Raw genomic sequence first — 22,031 nt, 5'->3', positions numbered from 1 at the left:
ATCTGTTCGGAAAATGTATAAATTTGACTGTAAATCTAAAACTAATATAGCTTCAAATATGCACAAAATAAGTGCTTTAAGAATGTATGTATGTATACTTGAATAAAAAAAGGAATAGATGCATACATATACACACATACAATACCATATATGGTTCTTAAAGTATCAAAATTTTACTTTCAATTCCGCACAATGACCAAGAAGCCCTTCTTTTTCATCTTCCCCGATCCTAAATAATGTTTTAAGCTCCTATTAATTCCTTGGCTGCCGATTTAACTCTTTTTTGTTGTTGCCCTCCGAGCTTTTTATTTTTTATACTTTTTCATTTTAATGTTGTGTTTGATTTGTGTTCATCAATATACTTCCATCGTATTCTTCTCCTGCCCTAGCCTGTCTTCTTGTTCTTGAGTTGCCTTGAGCTTTGGACAAACCTTGTTTCACCTCCTCGTTGTTCGGAGTTTCTTTTTTCAGATCTCGTAGTCTTCTATTGAAGCTTCCCATCTCTCCAACTATTTATGTATAAATCCAATACAACATTATTAATTAGGTTATTGTACATGTTCAATAGCCAATACAATTATTTTAAGCATAAGTTTCATTACGTGCATGCTGTTGATAGACTCAGTAATCTAGAGATTATACAATTTATTATACTTAAAAACATAACAAAAACAATCTATTGAACTATTGGTGGAGTAGTAAAGAATTTGTGTTCAAGGTTTTAGTTAACAATTGTTCCAAATTTTGATGTTTGGACAGTTTTATCCTTATATATATATAAAAAACATGATACGGTTGATCAGATCACATCGTGCTTGTTTATTACTGAATTTTGGGTACCCCAATAATAGAGTCCATTTTATAACACTAATATTTATGTCGAATTGTGTTAATTCTCATATTTTATCATGCTTTGTGTGTTTGCGTAATTGTGTATCATCAAATTCTAACCAGTAAACATGGAAAACTAGGTAGCCAGTTAATATAATAAGCTGACCTTGGAATTGCAATGGGCTCTTTTGAGTCTAGCTTTGGTGTAACCAGGGCGGACACTAAGGGCACGGGTGCAGTCCTCGATTGCGAGTTCATCCTGGCCAAGTTTGGAATAACAGATTGCTCGTTAAGCAACAAGACAGAGTTGCGGGGGTCGTGCGCCAGCCCCTCGCCATATGAGATACATGCATCATAGAAATTTGATGTTTGAAATGCTCATTTCCAACGGTTTCGAACGTTGCCAATGCTCTAGCTTTGCTCATTGCACTGTTTGCTTCTTTGCTGTTCGAGTCAAGCCTAACTGCTCTCTCCATGGCAGCCAAGGCATCGTCAAATCTTCAATGAAATCATAAAAAATAATAATAACATTATCAGTTGGCTTCAAATTTTTATTTTTTTATTAAAAAAAACTAACCTGCCGAGGGCCATATCCACCTTTGCTTGAACAACTCGCAAATTGGCGTTACCGATAGGGCCGAAGTGTTTAATGCAATCCTCGTCATTGTATTTCGGACCTTGTAACAATGTTTCATTCGCCTCTTGGTGTCTATGGAGCTTCAGCAAAGCTTCCGCTTTAAATGCATACAACTTGACAAAAAAAACAAGCTATTTATTATAAACCCACATATCAAAACACTAAAATTTGATGGAATTTGACCCTTTTTTGGGGGGATTGTTTAGTGTTTACTCACAAATGGAGATGAATCTGCACCAGCTTTAATGGCGGAATCTGTCTCTTTTACCAATACATTCCAAGTTCGTAGCCTTTTTGCTTCAGTACATTTGTTTATCGTTCTTGAAGAATTTTAGCTTTGGCAATGTGATCACTATCAGCCTCAGGGCCTGCACGTTTGAGGTGATACATCGCCTTTTCCACTTCCCCCAATCTGCATAATTTCATCAGCAACAAATACAAAATGCCCGGTTGCTTAAATGTAGAAGAATTGAACAAATTTCGTTCTTTGATTACCTGATATATAGATTTCCTAAACGATGGTGAGCTCGGTGATAACGAGGTTCAATTCGAATGGCTTCTCTGCACTCAGAAACTGCTTCAAGAATCCTGCCCGAAGCTTCTAAAGCTGCACTTCTATAGGTTCGATACGAAGCTTTGAAAGGATCAATGGCGATGGCTGCTTCGTACAGACTCAAAGCTTCCCCAAATTCCCTTTGTTATAATCTATATTCCCGAGGTTTTTCAACTTTTCGGAGTCCCTTCTCGTCGCCAAAGCTTTGTATTGAAGAGACGGTGGTTCAGGCTTTTCTTCAACCTTATTATCTTCCTTTTTGTTCTCTCCCTCCACGGGTTGCCTCAAGTTGCCTAAATGACCGTAAAGCATGAAATTCCCCGACGATGCTCGAACCAGGTTGCTGTTGTTTCCTTTTATTTTTGATAATCCATGATCATGCTTTCCAGCTCGCCGGAGATACTAATGGCTTCTTTAGGCACCTTCCTTTGGTTAGTTGTTATTCTGGTTGATTCAACCGGCAGTTTACAAACCTGGTTTTGTTGATGTACGACGACCAGCATCGAATGATTTGGAGGCGATTTCAGTAGGAACCCCGTCGAGACCCTGATCGACATCGCTCCGCCCCCTCCTTGTATTCCAGTTTGATGTTTTAACATTATTGTTGTTTTGGTTTGGAATTGAACCCGTTGAAATAGACATTCTCCTCGGCCAACACTTACACCTCCCGAAAACTGTACTCCAAAACCCGCTCCTCGATTTCTTCTCCAAAGAATTTGCCCCCATATTTTCCAGCGAGTATCTCTGTTCAGAATGCAGTTTTATTCGTTGGTGGATTTCCCACGTAAACAAACAGATAAAACATGGGTTTTCTTTGAAATTGCGCTAGAAGAATACAAAAAAAAAAAGCTAGAAATGAGGGATCATTGATTTGTTAATGGTGAAGAAAATGAAAGGGTTTGAAATGAGAAAGAAATGGAGGGGAAGGGATAAATAAGACACAGGCTTATTTTTAGGAGATGAAATGCATTGGCTTGTCCCGGACAATGGCTGCCAATAGACAAAATTATGGTGTTTTTTGGGAGACAAAAAAAAAAGGAATTTTTTTTCCAGGGAAAAAAATCAATGATTTACGGTGTTTTTGTCTTTATAAAAAAAATGAAAAGTTGGATTTCATCGTTGACAAAAATTTCCACCTTTATTTTTCCTTTTTTTCTTTGGGTTCTTTTTTTTTTATCTTATTTGATGCAAATAGCCAAATCTAGGGAGTGGTTTAAATGAGAATCCTACAACTAGAAATTTAGAAAAAAAAATGCTTTCCTGTTATCACCTTTCTTATCTGTATTTCGAGTAAATATAGAATACCAACACTATATTTTATGTATTTTGAATTTTAATTTTAAATAAATAAAAGCTCAATCCAATCATAACCTAACACGTATCGTTTACATATCTTTAATGGGGTCTAATTTTTCATTATTCCTTTTCCCATTCTTGCATATTGTTACAATGCACACCCTATTTTATCTTAAACAAGAAAATCGGACGTGCTCTCTTATTTTTAATAGGGCAAGCTAGGGTTGGTAGGAGCCCGTTCCTAAAATACATTTAAGTCTTTTAACCTTTAAAAAATATAAAAATTTTAAATCTTCTTACTTGATTTGTAAAAAATATACGATTAAATAAACTAAAAATTAAGTAATTAATTTTATAATTTTATAAAAAATTAATTTATTTAATTTAAATCAAACTACAATCAAACAAACTGGATCGATTTAATCATCAATTAATTTCAAAAACATTGCTTCTACGTCACCATCAATCATCATTGGTTTCTTCCAAAAGTTCCTTCTAACTTTTGATGTGAATTGATTCTAAAAGGACCAAAATATATTACTTCATTATAGTTTACAAAAATATATTAATTTCGTCTCGTTTTTTTTGTGATGTTTACATTAATGATACAATCAAAATACAAATATAATTATAATCTTGGTTCGTAGAATTCGAATTATTAATGCACAATCAATATAAAAATGTCATAAAATCAAATTATTCATACATTCTCGTTGTAAGTAATTGTTGCACATTTATGGATTCTAAGAAGCATAACACAAATTTTAGTGTTGAGTAAAAAAAACATGTGAAAATTATTTAAAATTTTTTCACATATTTTCCTATGTTTTTGATCTAAGAATATTTAAAGCTTAACCTTCGAGATTCTTACTAAAACGGATTTAATGATGTATTTATTATTTAAAAATAATAATAATGAATTTATTTTTATAATAAAAATTAGGATAAATTTTAAAATTATATATAAACTTTAATTTAATGTGTAATTATATTTATGAACTTTAATTTAATGCAACTTATTAATTCATCGCTTGGGCTCAATAAATTAAAAATTTTGCTACTCAAGTAGAGCCTTGAGCTTGACAATGACTTGCTGTAGGGGTAACCCATTACCTTCTGGGTGGAATTGTCACAATATGAGCATTTTATCAAGAATTATTCAGTAGATAATGGAGAGATTTGAAAGGCATTATGGCATTAAAATTTTCAAGGTTTAGTCAAGAATTAGCTTAGGCCCCTACTCACCGTATTTGGTTTGGTATTGCTGCAGTGCATACGTGAAACTTAATTATAGTTTAAAATGTATATTTGAAATTTTAATTTTGATTTAATCATGCATGTTTAATATATAATGTTTAACATTTTAAAAATTAAATTAAATTAAAATTTATATATAAATCATACAAAATACAATTATATATTAAATTATTTTTTATATATAATTGTCCAAATAAATAACTGGACTCTGGAAATGTCTATCTACAAACAGCGACTGAAAACCTCGTCGAAAGACTTGGGACGTTAGGACATTTATTCTGATGTCCTAATCATCAAATCATTATCCCAAACTTCTTGCATCAGTCTTTTTATTCTGTCACAAAAAGCAAAACTAAGGAAAACGACTCAGATCCAACCAACCAGAGCATACCACGTGTTAAACCATTATCCTGATCTCAAGAGTGGCTCCACCGATTGTTTAAACCCTTTCCACTTGTTCATATGCTGTGCCGAAAAAGTCAACGATCAAAATCCTTCCTCCAACAAGAAACCCCAAAAAGGGAAAAAAAGAAACACAGATTACTTACTCAGTACTCTGTTTTTTGTTCATCTATTTTTTCCTTTTTCCCATTATTCCCGAAAGGGAAAACCCCTTACAATGAAATCCGAGACTTTAACTTTGGTTTTAGTGAACCTAGCTGGGATAATGGAACGAGCCGATGAGACATTATTGCCTGGGGTTTACAAAGAAGTTGGCGCCGCTTTGCATACGGATCCGACGGGGTTAGGCTCCCTCACACTGTATCGATCCATAGTTCAATCTTCTTGTTATCCTTTAGCTGCTTACCTTGCTATGCATCACAACCGTGCTCATGTCATTGCTCTTGGCGCTTTCTTTGGGCTGCTGCCACATTTCTCGTCGCCATTTCCACCACTTTCCTCCAGGTTATTTAATACCTTTCATTTTTTATGCATTCTTTTCCTTTTAGTTGAAATGGTGGTTTCTTTTCTGGGTTTTGTTTGTTTGATGTAATCTATGAATGATTAATTATTTTTAATGGATGTGTATATACAGATCTAGTGGTTTTGGAAAGGGGGAACTTAAGTAAAATTGGAGACTATTATGCCTGATATGAAGGGTATTAACGTTTATACACACTAATTCAAACTTGTTTATAAATCTAATAATATTTATAAATTGTTAAACAAGCATATTAACATAAACTGAGTGGAATTCTGACAAAACTTAGCTTATTATTATAAATGGTTAACCAAGCCTATTAAACATTAATCTAGCAACAATTCTCTTCTTTGGCTAATTAGGTTGCACTTTCAAGAGGTTGAATGGGATTGGCCTTGCATTGTCATACCAGCCATTCAGTCCCTTGTTGCTGATTCAACCGATGATAGTAACCGTGGTATGGCTTTCGGATGGCTTCAATTGACTGGAAACATCGGTTCGATCCTAGGCGGTCTATGCTCAGTCCTTATTGCCTCAAAAACGATCATTGGCATACCTGGCTGGCGATTTGCATTCCATTGGGATAATTAGTTTGTGATTCGGTCGTTTTTCACAATGACCACGATATTCTCGCGACAATGTAGCCAAAGACCAGCGCATGTAGCATTTCAGGGGAAGACATGATAAATGAAGCAAATCATTATGACCAACCCATCATTGCCCAATGCAGGACAGGACACTGGATTCTCCAAGGGCAACTAACGGCTTCTCCACGAAACAACCACATCATGACACTTTTTGACCGGTCAATGGGGTCTTGAGATGATGGGAGATATCTTGCAAACGCTCCGATGCAGGAAGAATTTCTGTCACAAAAGCTCGGTTCTGCAATCCGATATGCGGTTGAGCGGCATTACCTGATAACCCTCCCACTGCAGTTGCCCATGGTCTGGTCTTTTCCATCTGGGACTATGGATTCATGATGCCCACAACCAACAGTAATCTGCAAAACACAAATACTACTCGTAATAATCAACAGGAAAGTTTAATCCGGTAAGCAGCCATATTCGGAGATCGCCTGAGAAATCCAGAACAATACATGCTTATAATTCTCGAGTCTTATTGCATCTTTCTCCCTATGTTGGGATTTGGCTCAGCTTGTTTTTGGTTATAAACCGATACCGAAGGATCATCGGACTCAATGAGATCGAGACAGATAGAGAGAACGCTGCATCGCTTGCTAAGGCATTGTACACCGCAATTGGAATTCCGATGGCAATCTGTTGCTTCATTTACTCATTCCTCTATTGCACGTATCCGAGAGACCGGGAACAGCACGAATGCAAGCACTGAAGACTCGGAATGCAAGACACAGAGGAAAATACTCTCTTTCAAGTTGCGGAAAACCCGGATTTCATGTCGTAAACTCTAAAAAGCTTGATGACGAGGAAAGGAGTGAAAGTTACATAGAGTTGGAGGGAAAGAGGCTCGATTTCGAAAACAATGACGACAAAAGTCCCTTCTGCATCATGATCAATATCACACCGGCTTGATTCTCATACTAAGAAGGCTTCAACAACTTGGTTTCTTACGAAACTCAACTTTCATGCAGCCGAATTTTTAAGGATCAAAATGATTTATCTTAGCTCATTAATCTAATGATCACAGGATCAACGATTTTATCTCGCTAACGTGCAATCATAAATGCAGCATGAGAGCTTAAGATCCAGACTGAATTGCACGAGCATTACGAACTCTATGGATCAGCACGGGAAGACGAATGCGTAAAAATGAATTCAACTCTTAAGGAGTAGCTTATACAAATTCATGATCTCAAAAATCCAACAAATGGCATAAATTATTGAATTTAATTCCAACTAAATTTCATTAAAAAACCATGTTTAAAATATACTAGAAAGATAATATTATAATAAAATATGATATAAATTTCTGCATATATAAATAACATTCACAAATTCTCTCTCCGATTTATTTTGAATTTAAATTTGATTATTTATAATAATTAATTAATTTATACTAATATATTTTAATTTGATTTTAGTTATCTAAACATCTATATTTTATTTGTATTTATAAACTCCTTTAAATACATATCTTTTTTAATTCAATAAAAAATAATATTTTAAATGTAAAAGGTCTAAAATAATAATTAAAGAATCTTTTAACTACTATAAGTATATATGTGCCCACATGATGGATGAGTAGCAACTGCAACTTAATTCAAGTGTTTATCCAAGATCAGTCTGGGTCCAACCTTTAACATTTCTCTATCTCAAAGATAAATATTTTATTAAATATATTTTATAAATAATTTAAAAAAATTTTTTATAATTAATTTACTTTAGAATCTAAATTTTTTATTTTAATACTTGAATTTTTAATCATTCTCATGGCGAATTTAAATTTGATAAAAGTGAGATGATTATAAAATATAATTTATATTTATGTATATTTAAATAATAAAGTTAAATAATATCACATTTTCAATCTAAATTAAACAATAAAATAAACCTAGTTGCCGGAAATTAAGCATTTAGTTTGATGTCCAAACCTAAGACGGATGAGATCCCGTCGTATCCCAAACTTCTGCAGCAACCTTTTATTCCGTCACCAAACCAGGAAAACTCCGCAGCGTCAGATCTGCCCAATCAGCACATAACACGTTCAAGCCAAGTCATTCATATGCTGTAAGACACCATAACATTTCCCAAACCAAGTCAACGTCTTTCCTCCAAGAGAACAAGGCAAACAATAAAACAGTCTCTTAGAACAAGACAAAGGAACAGAAAACAGAGCAAGTACCTGCTCTGTTTTCTGATTATCTACTTTTTTCCCCCATTATTCCAATAGCTTTTACAATGAAATCGGAGCTCTAACGTTAGTTTTAGTGAATCTGGCGGGAATAATGGAGCGAGCCGACGAATCATTACTGCCTGGTGTTTACAAAGAAGTTGGCGCGCTTTGCATACGGATCCAACAGGGCTTGGCTCACTCACTCTGTATCGGTCCATAGTTCAAACTTGTTGTTATCCTTTAGCTGCTTACCTTGCTATGTATCACAACCGTGCTCATGTTATTGCTCTCGTGCTTTCCTTTGGGCGGCTGCAACATTTCTTGTTGCCATTTCACTACTTACCTCCAGGTTTTTATATAGCTTTTCTTGTTTGATGCATTCTCTTTTCCTTCTTTCTTTTTGCTTCTGTTTTAGTTGAAATGGTGTTTCTTTTCTGGGTTTCTGTTTTTTAAATGAGTATTTGTCTTTAATGATCGTATAGACAGATCTATTGGTTTTTATGAGGCTCTAGTGATTTAGAATGGGGAAAACTTGGGTTAAGTCAATGGTGAAAAAAAATTAATAAAAATAAACGAAGAACGAGGGACTTAAATATAAATAGATAGATAAATACATGAATAACAGCATGTTTATTTTTTAACTAGAGATTTTTTGTCCAAGCTTTTATTTTTGAAGTTAATTAGAACTGTGAAAATAAGTATAAACTCATTATGATGTACAACATTTAAGCTGATTTTCTTTTTGGTTTTTGTACCAAGAAAGAACTCATTCCATGGCATGCTCAGGTGCATAATCTAGAAATAATGCTTTTCTTTACCTAATTAGGTAGCAATTTCAAGAGGTTTGAATGGGATTGGCCTTGCATTGTCGTACCAGCCATTCAGTCCTTGTTGCCGATTCAACTGATGATTGTAACCGCGGTGTGGCTTTCGGATGGCTTCAACTTACTGGAAACATTGGCTCGATCCTAGCGGCCTCTGTTCGGTCCTGATTGCCTCAAAAACTATCATGGGGATACCTGGCTGGCGCTTTGCGTTCCATTTGGTTGGATAATTAGTGTTTTATCGGTATTGCGGTCCGTCTTTTGCTAACGATCCACGATTTTCCGGTCATGACAACGCAGCCAAAGAACATGTTGGACACAAGTCTTTTCATCACTGGTGAAAGACATAATAAAGAAGCAAAATCAGTTTATAAGAATCCCAACTTTCCAAATCATGTTGCTCAGGTGTTTCGGGATCATTTCCATGGTCCGCTTTGTCATTTGCTCCGATGTGGCTGAACTAATCGGCTTCTCCCACGAAACAACAGCATTGATCATTACACTTTTCGTGATTTCCGGTTCAATCGGTGCTCTTTTTGGAGGAAAGATGGGTGATGTTCTCGCAAAACGGTTCCAAATGGCGGGAGGATCATTTGTCGCAGATAAGCGCAGGTTCTATGATCCCATAGCGCAGTTTTGCTCTGGGATTACCTGATGATCCTTCCACTGCATTTATGCATGCTCTAGTTTATGTCATCATGGGATTTTGCACATCTTGGAATGCTCCAGCAACCAACAAGTATGTATCGTAGTACATCTTAATATTTCCTCACTGTGTTTGAACTATTGCATGTGAGCATTGTTTGGTATATGAATCGTATCCACAGTCCGATATTTGCAGAGATGTACCTGAGAAATCCGAACAAGCATCTACGCTTTGGATCGATCTTTGAGTCTGTACTGGCATCTTTTGCTCCTCTATAGTAGGGATTTTGGCTCAGCATGTTTATGGTTTTAAACCATACCTAAGGGATCATCGGACCGATAGAGGTCGAGACGGATCGGAAGAATGCTGCATCACTTGCTAAGGCACTTACACTGCAATGCGATTCCAATGGCTCTCTGTTCCTCTATCTATTCGTTCCTTTATTGCACGTATCCAAGACAGGGAAAGAGCAAGAATGCAGGCATTGATTGAATCAGAAATGCAACAACTAGAGGACGATCATAATGCTCCATCAAATGCCAAACAATCGAATTCCGTGTGGCGGACCGAAGGACAAGAAAGGAGTGAAATGTGTAGCATTGATTTGGATGATAACGATGAGAAATCTCTTCTGAATCACCAGATTGGCTTCTCAAACTTAGAACACTGATAAACATGTCGTTTTGCAGAATCATTTGAAACTAAAGTCATAAAGGCTTCATAATTTCATGTCAACACAAATTTTTTTTATTCAATTAGGCTCGTTAATTGTCAATTCCATTGTTTTTCATTTGAAACTAACACATTGGCTACATTGAAAACCCTTAAACCATGATAAACAATCAATTTAAACCTGTTATAAGTAAGCCAAGAACTAAAATCAAACTGGTTTATCTTCAAAACAACTACAGAAATCTATATATATTTGCTAACTGCTATCACTGTCTCTTTCTCCTCGATATATATAAGCTCTTTGTCTAATCGGTCGGCATGGCAAAGCGGCAAACAGGACAATAATGGCTAACCTTCAACCACTTTTCGATACATTACAATGAAAAGCATGCGAACAAGGCATCTGAGAAGCGTCGATCCCAATCTCGAGCTCCTCCAACAATCAAGCAATCTTCACCTCGACTTTTTACTCTTACTTTCTTAGCATCTTCTCACAAAGACTCTTTAGCAGCAACCATGCCGTAGTTACTCCTCTCGAACTCCAATTCCGATTCCGCCGTAGCTCTTCCAATCAAACCTCCTCCTCTTCGTTTTCGTTTTCCACAAAGACGACCCGCATCTCTAAACACAAAGTTAAGACTCGCAATTATTTCCCGTCGTCGAATCCGCAATTCTAAGCCACATTCGACAATTTCATGAATGATCATATCGTAAGCTGTAGAGACTACGTCGATTCCGTATCTTATAAAATTGGGAGCAAGAACAAGACGAAGCTGGTCTGGCTTTGCAAAAGGCCGAGATCGAACGAAGTGTTTGAGGATAAACGCTCGAAGTTGATCAGGTGGCCAAGAATGCGACGACGAGGGATTAAAAGGAAGTACGTTGAGGATCAACTCGATTGCATGGACGGGAGTGTGTGAGGGTTTGTTGGAATCTGGAATGGGTTGGAAAACCGGTAACAATGTCATACACTCTAAGAAATTGAAGCCATTAGCGAGGAACTTGAGGAGAAGCTTTGTGTCAAAGTTTGAATGGCGATGTATTTATAAGGAGGGAGGCAATGGCGATGGCAATCGGCTACGTGAAATCATGAAATTCTAGTGGAGGTTTAATTTTCACTATATGTTGACTTGTTCGTCTTGTATTTCTCGTCTCTATTTTATTTATGGCTAATTTAAGTCCCTATTGACTTCTTTATCATTTTAATTAAAATTTTAATATTTTTTATAATTTGATGATAATTTCTTTGACAAGTAAATAATTTGATACAGAGACTTCATTTTCCAAGCTAAAAAGCTGTGTGTGTTGAAAATAATTTTACATATCATTTAATAGATCATGATGCAATGATTTAAAAAAAATAATTTTTTTAATTATAAATTTTATAATATATTTTTAATAAATGCTACAGGCGAAGCCAACAATTTAGGGCTAATAAATTTTAATTTTAATAGTTTATATTTTATAATGTTAAAGATTAAATTTTTATAATTTTAGGGGTAAAATGTAATTTTACTTTACTAATTTAAAATTTTAAAAAGTTAAAGGCTAACTAACAAATTTCTATTTTAGGGGGGCCGGGCCCTTGCAGCCCTAGATTCGCCATGAATGCTTAGATTATCATAGTCCTCCATAGTCCCTTACCTTAAATAGGAGATATACGATTAGTACACTTAAATACCATTCTCTGTATTAACATATTATTAATACATCAAGTTAAGACTTTTAATTATATGATCAAGTTTTTTTTAAAGAGTATTACCTTAAATTTTTCCTCCAAAGGGTAAAATGCAACCTAGGTCATAGGTGCATGTATTTTCGAATAGAAAAATATTTATATATTGCTATGGTAACAAATATTTTATTTCATAACATCATAGGTATCTTCAAGTAATGAAGATTGGATATGAATATTTTACCGCTGTTGAATTGTGAATAATTTATGTAATATATATTTATATAATAATGATTCAAATTAAATTATATTTATTAGTTTTTGAAATCGTTTATATGATTTTTTTGTCAGGTTTGGTTTTTATAGTTATTTTTTATTAAACAACTTTGAATATCATGAATTTGTAATTAAACTATTTTTTTTCCCGATCTTAGACATTGGCTATCAGATTAACTGGATAAAGTATGTTTTTACTCTTAATGGGTATTAACCCATTAACCAATTATTGAATCATCTCTTGAATCTGCTAGTGGAATTAAAAAAAAAGTTAATTGTCTAATGACTTAAATAAATTTTTAAATAATTCCAATAACTTAATGTAAATTTCAAATAATACAATAATTATTTTGTAAAATTTAAATTAAATTGTAAAAATTAAATTTATTAATATTTATATTTTGGAATAATTTAACGGTAACCTTAATTACCGCCGAAGAAAAAGGATTTTGGAGGCGTCCGTCCTGATTGTTCTTTATAAAGCGAATTCACACGATGTATTACTGGTTATAATGTTGAATGCTTAAGCGAAAGAGCCGGCATAGCAGGTATGTCTCTTCAAGTGCACTATTTAGATTTTATTTGCATTTCAATTGTTTATTTTGCAGAATTAATTCAGAATGGATACTTTTTGACAAATAAAAGTGTTAAAGTAGTCTATTTATACCAAGGTAGCCCTGTTATGTAAATCTTTGTTAACGAAGTGTTTTTTTCACATGCTTTATTTTTAGTGCATTGATATTTTTATTTTAATTATCATTTTGAAAAATCAAATTGATTCATACATAAATTAAAATTATGGTATAGAATCGATTATTTCGTAAATCGAAATAATTATAATTGTATCAAGAATTATCTATCAGATGAATCGATTATTTTTATTTGATCAAATTATTTTAACCCTAATTAAAAATTTTTTTTTGGATAGATTACATTTTTTAAAAAGGTCTCAAATCTTAGGTCAAATAAAAAGAAATGAAAACAAAGTTAAATTATTAAAGAAAAAAAACCCAAAAGGCAAAACTCAAAACCCTAACTTCTAAGAAAGTTTTTGGGGTTTCTCCCTCTTTGTTTTGCTGTCGATTTCAACTTCTAATCTCTCAGTTGCTCTTACATCAAATGGCGAAGGTTGAAGCTTTAGCCTTCAAAACACTTCTTGATCAGAATGGCAAAAGTTCAAGCTTATATGAATAGATAGTTTTAAGCTTATATAGGATTTTTTAAAATAAGGTTTTAAAATTTTTATAGAACTATCACATTTATTATATATATATTAGATAATTTGATTATTTTTGTTAGTATAATTTTATCGCCGGCCAAAAATTCAAATAGGTTTTGAGCCGGATCTTATGAGCTTACAAATTGAGCTTGTTATCATGCAAAATTACATATACACAAGATTATATAAATATGTGATAAGTTTAAAGTAAAATACATACCTATATGAATAAAATTATTTAATATGTCGTATCAATGAATAATACTATATATATAATATATAAACACCATCATGGAGAGAGGAAATATTCAACAAATTTTATTATATAACAGAAAAGAAATAAAATTATTTATAATGTTTTTCATAGGATGCTTAAAGTAGCCTTGTATGGTGGTTTGTGGGGGTGTGATATAGGGTTGGTAAACACGGTAAGCAAAGTCAATACACTGGTGAGAAATTGGAGCCATTGACGAGAAAGCTTGCAACCCTCGATCGTCGTGGTATCCATATATATGGAGGCAATGGCGTCGTGTAAAATCCTATATCAAGAAGGAGTATGATATTCTAATTGTCGTTTTCTGATTATTATTATTATTATTATTATTATCTTAAATTGTGTTTTATTTATTATCTTCTAAACACTATTCTTTTGGACTACAGTGATTTTTATTTTATTAGTATTAATCACAATAGTTTAAATATTTATATAAAGAATAATAGCTTAAATATTATGAAAAGAAATTAAAATTTAGTATTTTATTAATTATTTTGATAAATAATAGTTGTTAACATTTTTTAAAACGAGGAAAAGAATCTTCATGACTGATACTTCCAACTTAAACTTAAATTTTAAAAAATAAAAGATATTAATTAAATTTGAAAATATCTAGACTAATTACATATTTGAACATATTTACAATAATTAAAAAATAAAATAAAATCTAATTTAAAATTAAGAAAATCAATTCGAGTTCTGACACGTTTCAGTTCCTAGGGGCGAGTTTTGAGATCCGCCAAAACTCCGCGAGTACGTCTCTTAAAATTTTCTTTCAAATTTTTCTCGTCATTTAAAAAGCCTGAAACTATTTCACCTTTCAGTTAGCATACCAAAGAAAAGAAAGAAAAGAAAAAAGAAAAATGGAGAGGAGCACACCCGTGCGAAGCCCACACCTCAACCGCCGACCTGCTGACGTGGACGGAGGGTTCACAATCTGCCTCCTCCAACTCAGCCGCTTCCTCCGCCTCCGCCCAGCGTTCCTCTGGTCGTTACAACCAGGTCTATTTCGATTATATGTAAATGTATATTCTCTGCATTTTTATGATTACGCATGCAGCATGCTTACCTTCCGTACACATTTTTTCTTTATTTGACGAGTAATGCATTGAATAACAGCCATCGGATAGAATCAGTAAAGTGCTATTTGGAGGTCAGGTAACTGATGCCGAAGCTCAATCTCTCTTGAACAAGTAAAACCCTTTTTATTTCAGTTTATCTTTATTTTGGAGAACAAAAAGCTTCTTTTTTTGCGAAACTTTGCATTTTTAGTTTGATTTTTAAATTAAAAAAAAATCTTGTATTCGTCCTTTTCCTTTTAGATTATAATTTAGAACCAGATCTATCTATTGTTACATCTTGTTTTGGGGGTTGTGTTTGATTTGTATTAAGATATTAATCTTCTACTATTTTATTAGCTGAGGAAATTTGATAATACAATTAAAATATATATGTATCTTTTGCAGGAACTAGATGATCTGTCTTTTTTTCTTGTTCAAATTACCAAATTTATATTAAATTTATGTATTTAAGATAATTAGTTCGGGTGATTTAAGTTTTAATCTCGCTGTGGTTCCTACTTTTGCCTTTTTGAATTTATTTATTCCTTAATGAACTCTCAATAGACATGAAACTTTAAATCTTTTCATATGAAAGCTTATCTTTAACTAACCGGAGAACTTACATTCCATGTTATTCAGACTCGGGTGTCACTATCAAATATGGTATGTGTCCTACATGGGTATCTTCAGTTTTTTAAAAGTTTTGCCATATATTTGGAAGGTTTCTGAGGGTCATATCTCCATATCTCAATACTTATATCCAAATATTTGTTGATGTCAGCTATGAGTATTTCAAGAAAAATGAAGAGTCGAATCAACATAACTTACATTTCCAACTTATGACTCATTCATGTCCTTTTTTTCTTTATATTAGGTTGATAGCTGAGCTGCTTTTTATGTCCATTTGAAATTAATGTTTTAACCTGGAAATCTCTCTAATTGGACATTGTAAAATAGATTGCTGTGTAGACCATTGCAAACATAAAGTTGGGGTATTCACATGTTTAGGCCTTTATCATAAATCTCAACTGTCAAGTACAGTTGGCTAAAGAGCAGGCATTAAACTAGACTGCACTCTTGTAGTTTCCTCATTTATACGTCTTTATTTCTGGATCCAGTTCCTGTATGTTAGTCATTGATTTTTCAGGTCATGCCCTCCAACTCGGCTCATACAGTTAAGACTAACACTGCTTAAAAAGTTAGATCTGGAACTGATGTGGGGATTCCTTGGGGGTTTAAGATAACAATTTAATTTCTTGGTTTTTGATTGCTTGCGACGTCATTTCCCGTAGAAAGACTCCAGCCAAACTAATATTGGGACTTCCAGTTGTCTGGTATCTCTATATTTTGCTCATTGAATTCTGGATTAACTATGCACTTATGGGTGTGCACTCTTTAATTGGACTCTATTCTAAGAATTTAACAACTTTGTCCAAGTCCGTTGCATGAACCAGTTCCCTTTTGCTCATTTTGTAATCTGGCATGGAGTTGTAATATAGTACATTCATCAAGGGCCAATTCAGATGAGTGGCTATCATTCGTCTGATTCTGTCTGGAATTGTTCACTATTGCTCTTTCAGGAAGCCATGCTCGGGTTACAAAATGAAAGAGATGACTGGTAGTGGAATTTTTGCTGCTGATGGTGCCAATGGGGCATCTGAAACTACTGCTATGAATTCCACTAACAAAACAGGATTGCGGATGTATCAGGTATCTGTTTGATCTCCCTCGCAGAATGAGCATGATCGTTCACCAGTTGTTGATGTAAATTTACCATTTTAAACTTTGGTGTGATTTTCAGCAAGCAATGAATGGAATTAGCCAAATATCATTTACTGCTGATGCAAGTGTTTCTCCCAAGAAGCCTACCTCTATCCTGAGGTAGCAAAGCAGCGAGAGTTAAGTGGCTCATTGCAAAGAGAATCAGATGCAAAGAATAAAAAGCAAATATCAAATGCAAAGTATAAGGAGATTAGTGGACATGACATCTTTGCCCCTCCGGAAAATAAGCCACGTTCGTTGGCTGCTGTCACCTCTGAATCAAGAGGAAGCAAAGACATGGGAGAACCTGCACCACGAAATGTCCGCACATCTGTCAAAGTTTCAAATGTGAGTTCTATCTTTTTTGTGTCTAATAATCCTTTCTCACCATTGTACCACTCGTAGAAAGTAAGAACATAGAATAGTCGACTCAGTGTAGTGCCTTCTCAGTACTCTTGGGCTACATTATTCCAACTCTTCATTTTTCTGGAGTTACTTGTGTCCAATATACATATCACTATATTAATCCTTCATAAAACTGATCGTCTGCTTTTAATTCTTGTTAGATTGGTAATACACACATGCTTTATATAAATTTAGGATTGAAACATAACTTTTTCGTCAAGCAAATAAAATTTTTTCTCTCCAATTTGCACGATTTCCTTCAGGCCAGTTCTATTATAGACTTATCCTACCTGCAAACATCATTCCATTGGTCCTGGGGTTTTGTTTTCATATCTTGATTTTGAAGTTTCACCAGTCATGTAACTGTTATTTCGTATTTGTTATAGCCTGCAGGAGGTCAGACAAGTATCCTATTCACGGACGAACCAGTTGTCAAGGTGACAAAGAAGATACATAACCAAAAGTTTCAAGAGCTGACCGGTAATGGTATCTTCAAGGGAGATGTCCCACCAGGTTCTGTGGAAAAACCACTTAGCAGAGCTAAACTGCGAGAAATGAGCGGCAATGACATCTTTTCTGATGGGAAGGCTGAATCGCGCGACTCTTTGGGTGGTGTACGTAAGCCTCCCGGTGGTGAGAGCAGCATTGCCTTGGTTTAACTTGATATTAAGCTGCCTGTATAACTATAGTGTCATTGCTGTACATCCCAGTTTGGGGTGCTATGTTTTGACTATTAAGTGTTCTCAATGTTGGATGACAATCGAATATAGGTATTCGAGTGGTGTATGTTAGTTATGGCTTATGATTATGCTGTTATAGTGTAACATTTAGATCGAGACTCTAGGCAACTAGGATCGGCTAATTGAGTGATTTCAACAATTTCCACTGTTAGTGTTTGTTCTGGTCTCCAGACCAACTTTCTTTGTTCTGTGGAATAAACAAGGCCCTTGGTGAGAGCATGCACCAAAGTGTTAAATGCCAAAAATTATCCTTCTTATGGATATAGAGTATCTGTGGCCTGCGCAGTCCCGTGGAGCAATTAAATCCTGTATTTCTAAAATCAGAGTAAATTGGTAATATTCTCAGCAGTTTTTAAAGTCGAGTAAATTGATAAAATCATTAACAAAAATCGAAGTAAATGGGTAAAATCATTAACAATTTTTAAAATGGACGTAAATAGGTACCGAAATTTTTTTATTAATCCTTGTACCTTTGAGAATGCCGCTCGAAAAGACCAAAAGTGCAGATGCTGGTGGCAGGGGCTGGAAGGCACATAATTATGAACCCCATTTTCCAACCAAAGAAAGGGTAAAGCTTGCGCAAATGCACTGCCTGCATGTGCTGTTGACCATTCATGTCCTCAAATGCTTTGTTACCTCAAACGGGACCTCCCCAGGAATATATTTTAGATCTATGCTCCGATGTGTCAAATAAGGGTCTTTTATGTTAATAATACAAATAAATAATTACAAAAATATGGTGGAAAACATATTGTTTATGAGAATGAGTTATTTTGAACAATAAAAGACAGTTTCGTCAATGTATTATATAATAACACCTATAAAAATAATATTTAATAAAATTAATTTAAAAATAATATTTTAATTCAAAAAAGGGTGACGCCAAAATGTCAAGCCACACCTCTTTTTCACATTTATTTTTTTTAATTTTATATTTTAGTTTTATGACTTTATATTTTATAGTTTTCATAATTTAATTTTTATTTCATAAAAAAATGGTTGAGTTGTGTTGTTTTTATAATTTTAATATTTTATAAATATAAAATTTTGAATATTTAAAATAATGACCAAGTAGATAATTTTTTGGTAAAATTGACATAAAAACATGAAGGTAATCTACCTAAATAGTCACTCAAGTTTTTTAGCGAGTTCCTGTTTTGGTTACCATTTTTTTTTAATTTCGTCAATCCTGTTAAGTAAATTTATAATTCTAGTCACTTCACTATTAAAATGTATTTGGTTACCAAACAAAATGTTGATATAGCATTTTTTATTGGTATAATAAAATTTAGCCCCTAATATTTTACATATTCTATCAAGTTGATTTCATTTCTAAAATTTAATACATTTCACTCTCAAAATTTACACATTATCAACTCGGTCATTATTATAAATATTAAAGAATTTATACTTATAAAATATTTTTAAAAATTAAATTTATAAAATTAAAACAGCTCTACCGTTTTTTATGAAATAAAAATTAAATTATTAAGACAACAAATATAAAATTATGAAAAAGAAATATATAATTAAAAAGAAAGTAAAGATGGGTGAAAGGGGTGCCATTCACATTTTGGCGTACCCTTTTAAACTAAAATATATTTTTTTATTATTTTATTTAATTTTATTAAAATATTATTTTTATAAGTGGTGCTATTTTATTGGCGACATCATCTTTTACTATTCAAAACGATGCATCGATTCATCCTCGTAAATAATTTGCTTTCCACTCCATTTTAATAATTACTTTTTTATTAATATAAAAAAACCCGTCAAATAACATTTTTAGTCACATAATGTGTGCGTGTGTAGTGTAAGCTTGTTTCTATTACTAACTTTCTAATTTTCTAGTATTAAAAAAACATTCATATCAACTTTGGGTATATTTGTTTTTTAAAAGTTTTTGGAATAATAAAATATCATCATGATATATGCGTTAGAAATAATTTATTAACTCTAAAGGCTAAAAAATAGGGGGAAAAGTACATTTTGAAAATAATTTTCAAATTCTCTCTTTCTTGAAATAACAAAAATGTTTGAATAATAAAAATTTTAAGAAATATTGTATAAAGTTTTACCGAGTATCACTAACAATGGAGCTCCAAATCATGGGCAAACAATGATTGAATCCGAATTGAACTCAAACAAATCGAAAATACCTGTAAACGAACTCAATCATTTTATTTTGAATGTTCTATCATGGAAGCAAGCAATGCTTTAGATAATGAAAACGATGAAATCCAAGCATACGTTATTAAGTCATAGCGGATGAGGCAAACTAGACATTCATACAGAGGAACTGAATACCAAAGACGGTTCATGCATCTCCGGCTCCGATCAAGGCAAGAAGAAACTTCTCATAGTCACCCGAAGTATCTTTAGCAATTGCTTGTTCGAGAGGGATGCTGTTTCTTCGTTGATATGCCTCCTTAATACGTACCATGTCGACCTCTGCACGAGTTGTGACGACTCGGGTAAGAGCCATTCATCGGATCCCAACTTATGATGCTTGACGTAGAACCTTCTCAAATATGCTCTGGGTGGTCAAGCACTTGATCACAGTCTTAGTAATTTGAGGAATTCATCACTGGGATCAGCCTTCAAATCCTGCAAACCCGTATTTCATCATTAGTTTGATTCGAACATAGTAAAGGGATTTACATATTTCGTCGAGAAAAATGACCATCGTTTATTGTTTATCATCTACCTTGTTGATAGCATTGCCGAATGAGGTATTGTAAATGGTTGAGAGTTGCATTGAGCTGTGCCTTACTCCTTGTTGATACATCCTAATCACCTCATCATCGGTATAATGCTTGTCCGAGATTTTATCATGAAGTATCTTAGCCTCAGATTTGCCAATGTCATGTTCACCTCCTCTCCCTCATATCGGAATGCACTAACAAGAGGGACCAAAAGCTGCACCAAGCAAATGAAATAAGCAAACACTTTATAAATCTTATGTAGGCATTCAACTCAGAACGATAAAAGCATGGCAAAGAAAGTCAAGCCGGAACCTGCAGTACTCTCCGGTAGTGTGGTGAGCGACATCTTCTTCAAGGGATTTCTTATAACGAGCATGATACGCCTTTTTCACATTGAGTAGTTCATGCGAAGACCTACTGCAAGCTATCTCCATGAGATCAATGCTTGATGTACTTCTTTGAGCTTCATTACCGATAGCATCTCGCTCTGCAGGTCCAACGTAAAAAGCACACAGCCCGCTGTAGAATGTCAAAGCAGAACAAAATCTCAGTAAGTAAAGAAAACGTATATTCGGAACTATTGCAAAAAAAAAAATCCAATGCCAGACATCAAATGTATGCGAAATTGGACCTCGAAATCATTGTAAGTCTTCTCCAACACTGAGAAGATCTTCCCCATAAGCTTCACCATAAACTTCCGAATTGATTGCGCTGTGCGCATCCTGTGAGCCAATATGTCGATAATCAATGCTCGTTCGTACCCCAGCTGCCAAAGAATATCGGAAACAGTTCATCGTCATAGCCTTTTCAGCAATTAAAACAAACGTAACAGGGAGTATCTGTGATTGTATGATACAATATCTATTACCCATCCAAAATAGGACAAATTAAAATACCATTTTGTTACCCATCAAAGCAGATTCAGAAAAGATGACGTCCTTCAATATAAGCAATTAAGCATACAAATAGCAGATAACATTCATTTGATCTACAAATTATAAGGGAAAACTCTGATGTCCAGAGACATATAACCAAATTCTAAATACCCATTTAATCTTGATCTTCCATTTTAAAAAATGCAGATCAGATGGTGATCCAACCACTGACAGATCAGATCTGAGTCCATATCCAGATGAACAACTTCAAGAAAGCCTTTATGAATGAGTTCAAAGATCATAGCGAAGGAGATGATGACAAAATATGAAACCACCCAAGAAAAAAAGCAGATCAATCGAAATACATAAAAAAAAACCCATAATTAAATACAATGCTATACCATCAAACATCAACTCAAACAAGTCAAGAACAAAACATGGAAAGATAGATGAATGATTCAACTTAGCAAGTATAAGAACTAAAGAATACTAAAAGGACCCTTCAAAACGCCTTTCCCGAAGTTTGCTCCAGCCGATCCATTCAGAAAGGAGAAGGTATAAACGTGAACTGGAAAAAAAACCTTTGGA

General features: G+C 33.9%; 1 non-coding gene and 3 pseudogenes across 1 annotated transcript; 2 read left to right on the top strand and 2 right to left on the bottom strand.

The window, feature by feature from the left end:
• Positions 1-362: 362 nt before the first annotated feature.
• LOC121226907 (TPR repeat-containing thioredoxin TTL4-like) lies at positions 363-2,578 on the bottom strand (annotated as a pseudogene).
• Positions 2,579-5,193: 2,615 nt separating this feature from the next.
• LOC121226906 (uncharacterized) lies at positions 5,194-9,886 on the top strand (annotated as a pseudogene).
• A 4,873-nt stretch (positions 9,887-14,759) lies between these two features.
• On the top strand, positions 14,760-18,002 carry LOC107899745 (uncharacterized). Its single transcript, XR_005924599.1, has 5 exons — positions 14,760-14,898; positions 15,016-15,089; positions 16,538-16,667; positions 16,759-17,066; positions 17,510-18,002. It is a non-coding gene; the product is annotated as an uncharacterized protein (transcript).
• A 2,017-nt stretch (positions 18,003-20,019) lies between these two features.
• LOC121226905 (annexin D2-like) lies at positions 20,020-21,684 on the bottom strand (annotated as a pseudogene).
• Positions 21,685-22,031: the final 347 nt, after the last annotated feature.

This window comes from Gossypium hirsutum, unplaced genomic scaffold (genome assembly GCF_007990345.1).
Source record: "Gossypium hirsutum isolate 1008001.06 unplaced genomic scaffold, Gossypium_hirsutum_v2.1 scaffold_627, whole genome shotgun sequence".
Lineage (NCBI taxonomy): Eukaryota > Viridiplantae > Streptophyta > Magnoliopsida > Malvales > Malvaceae > Gossypium > Gossypium hirsutum.
The sequence above is the reverse complement of the archived record's forward strand: the minus strand, read 5'-3'. Positions and strand labels throughout refer to the sequence as shown.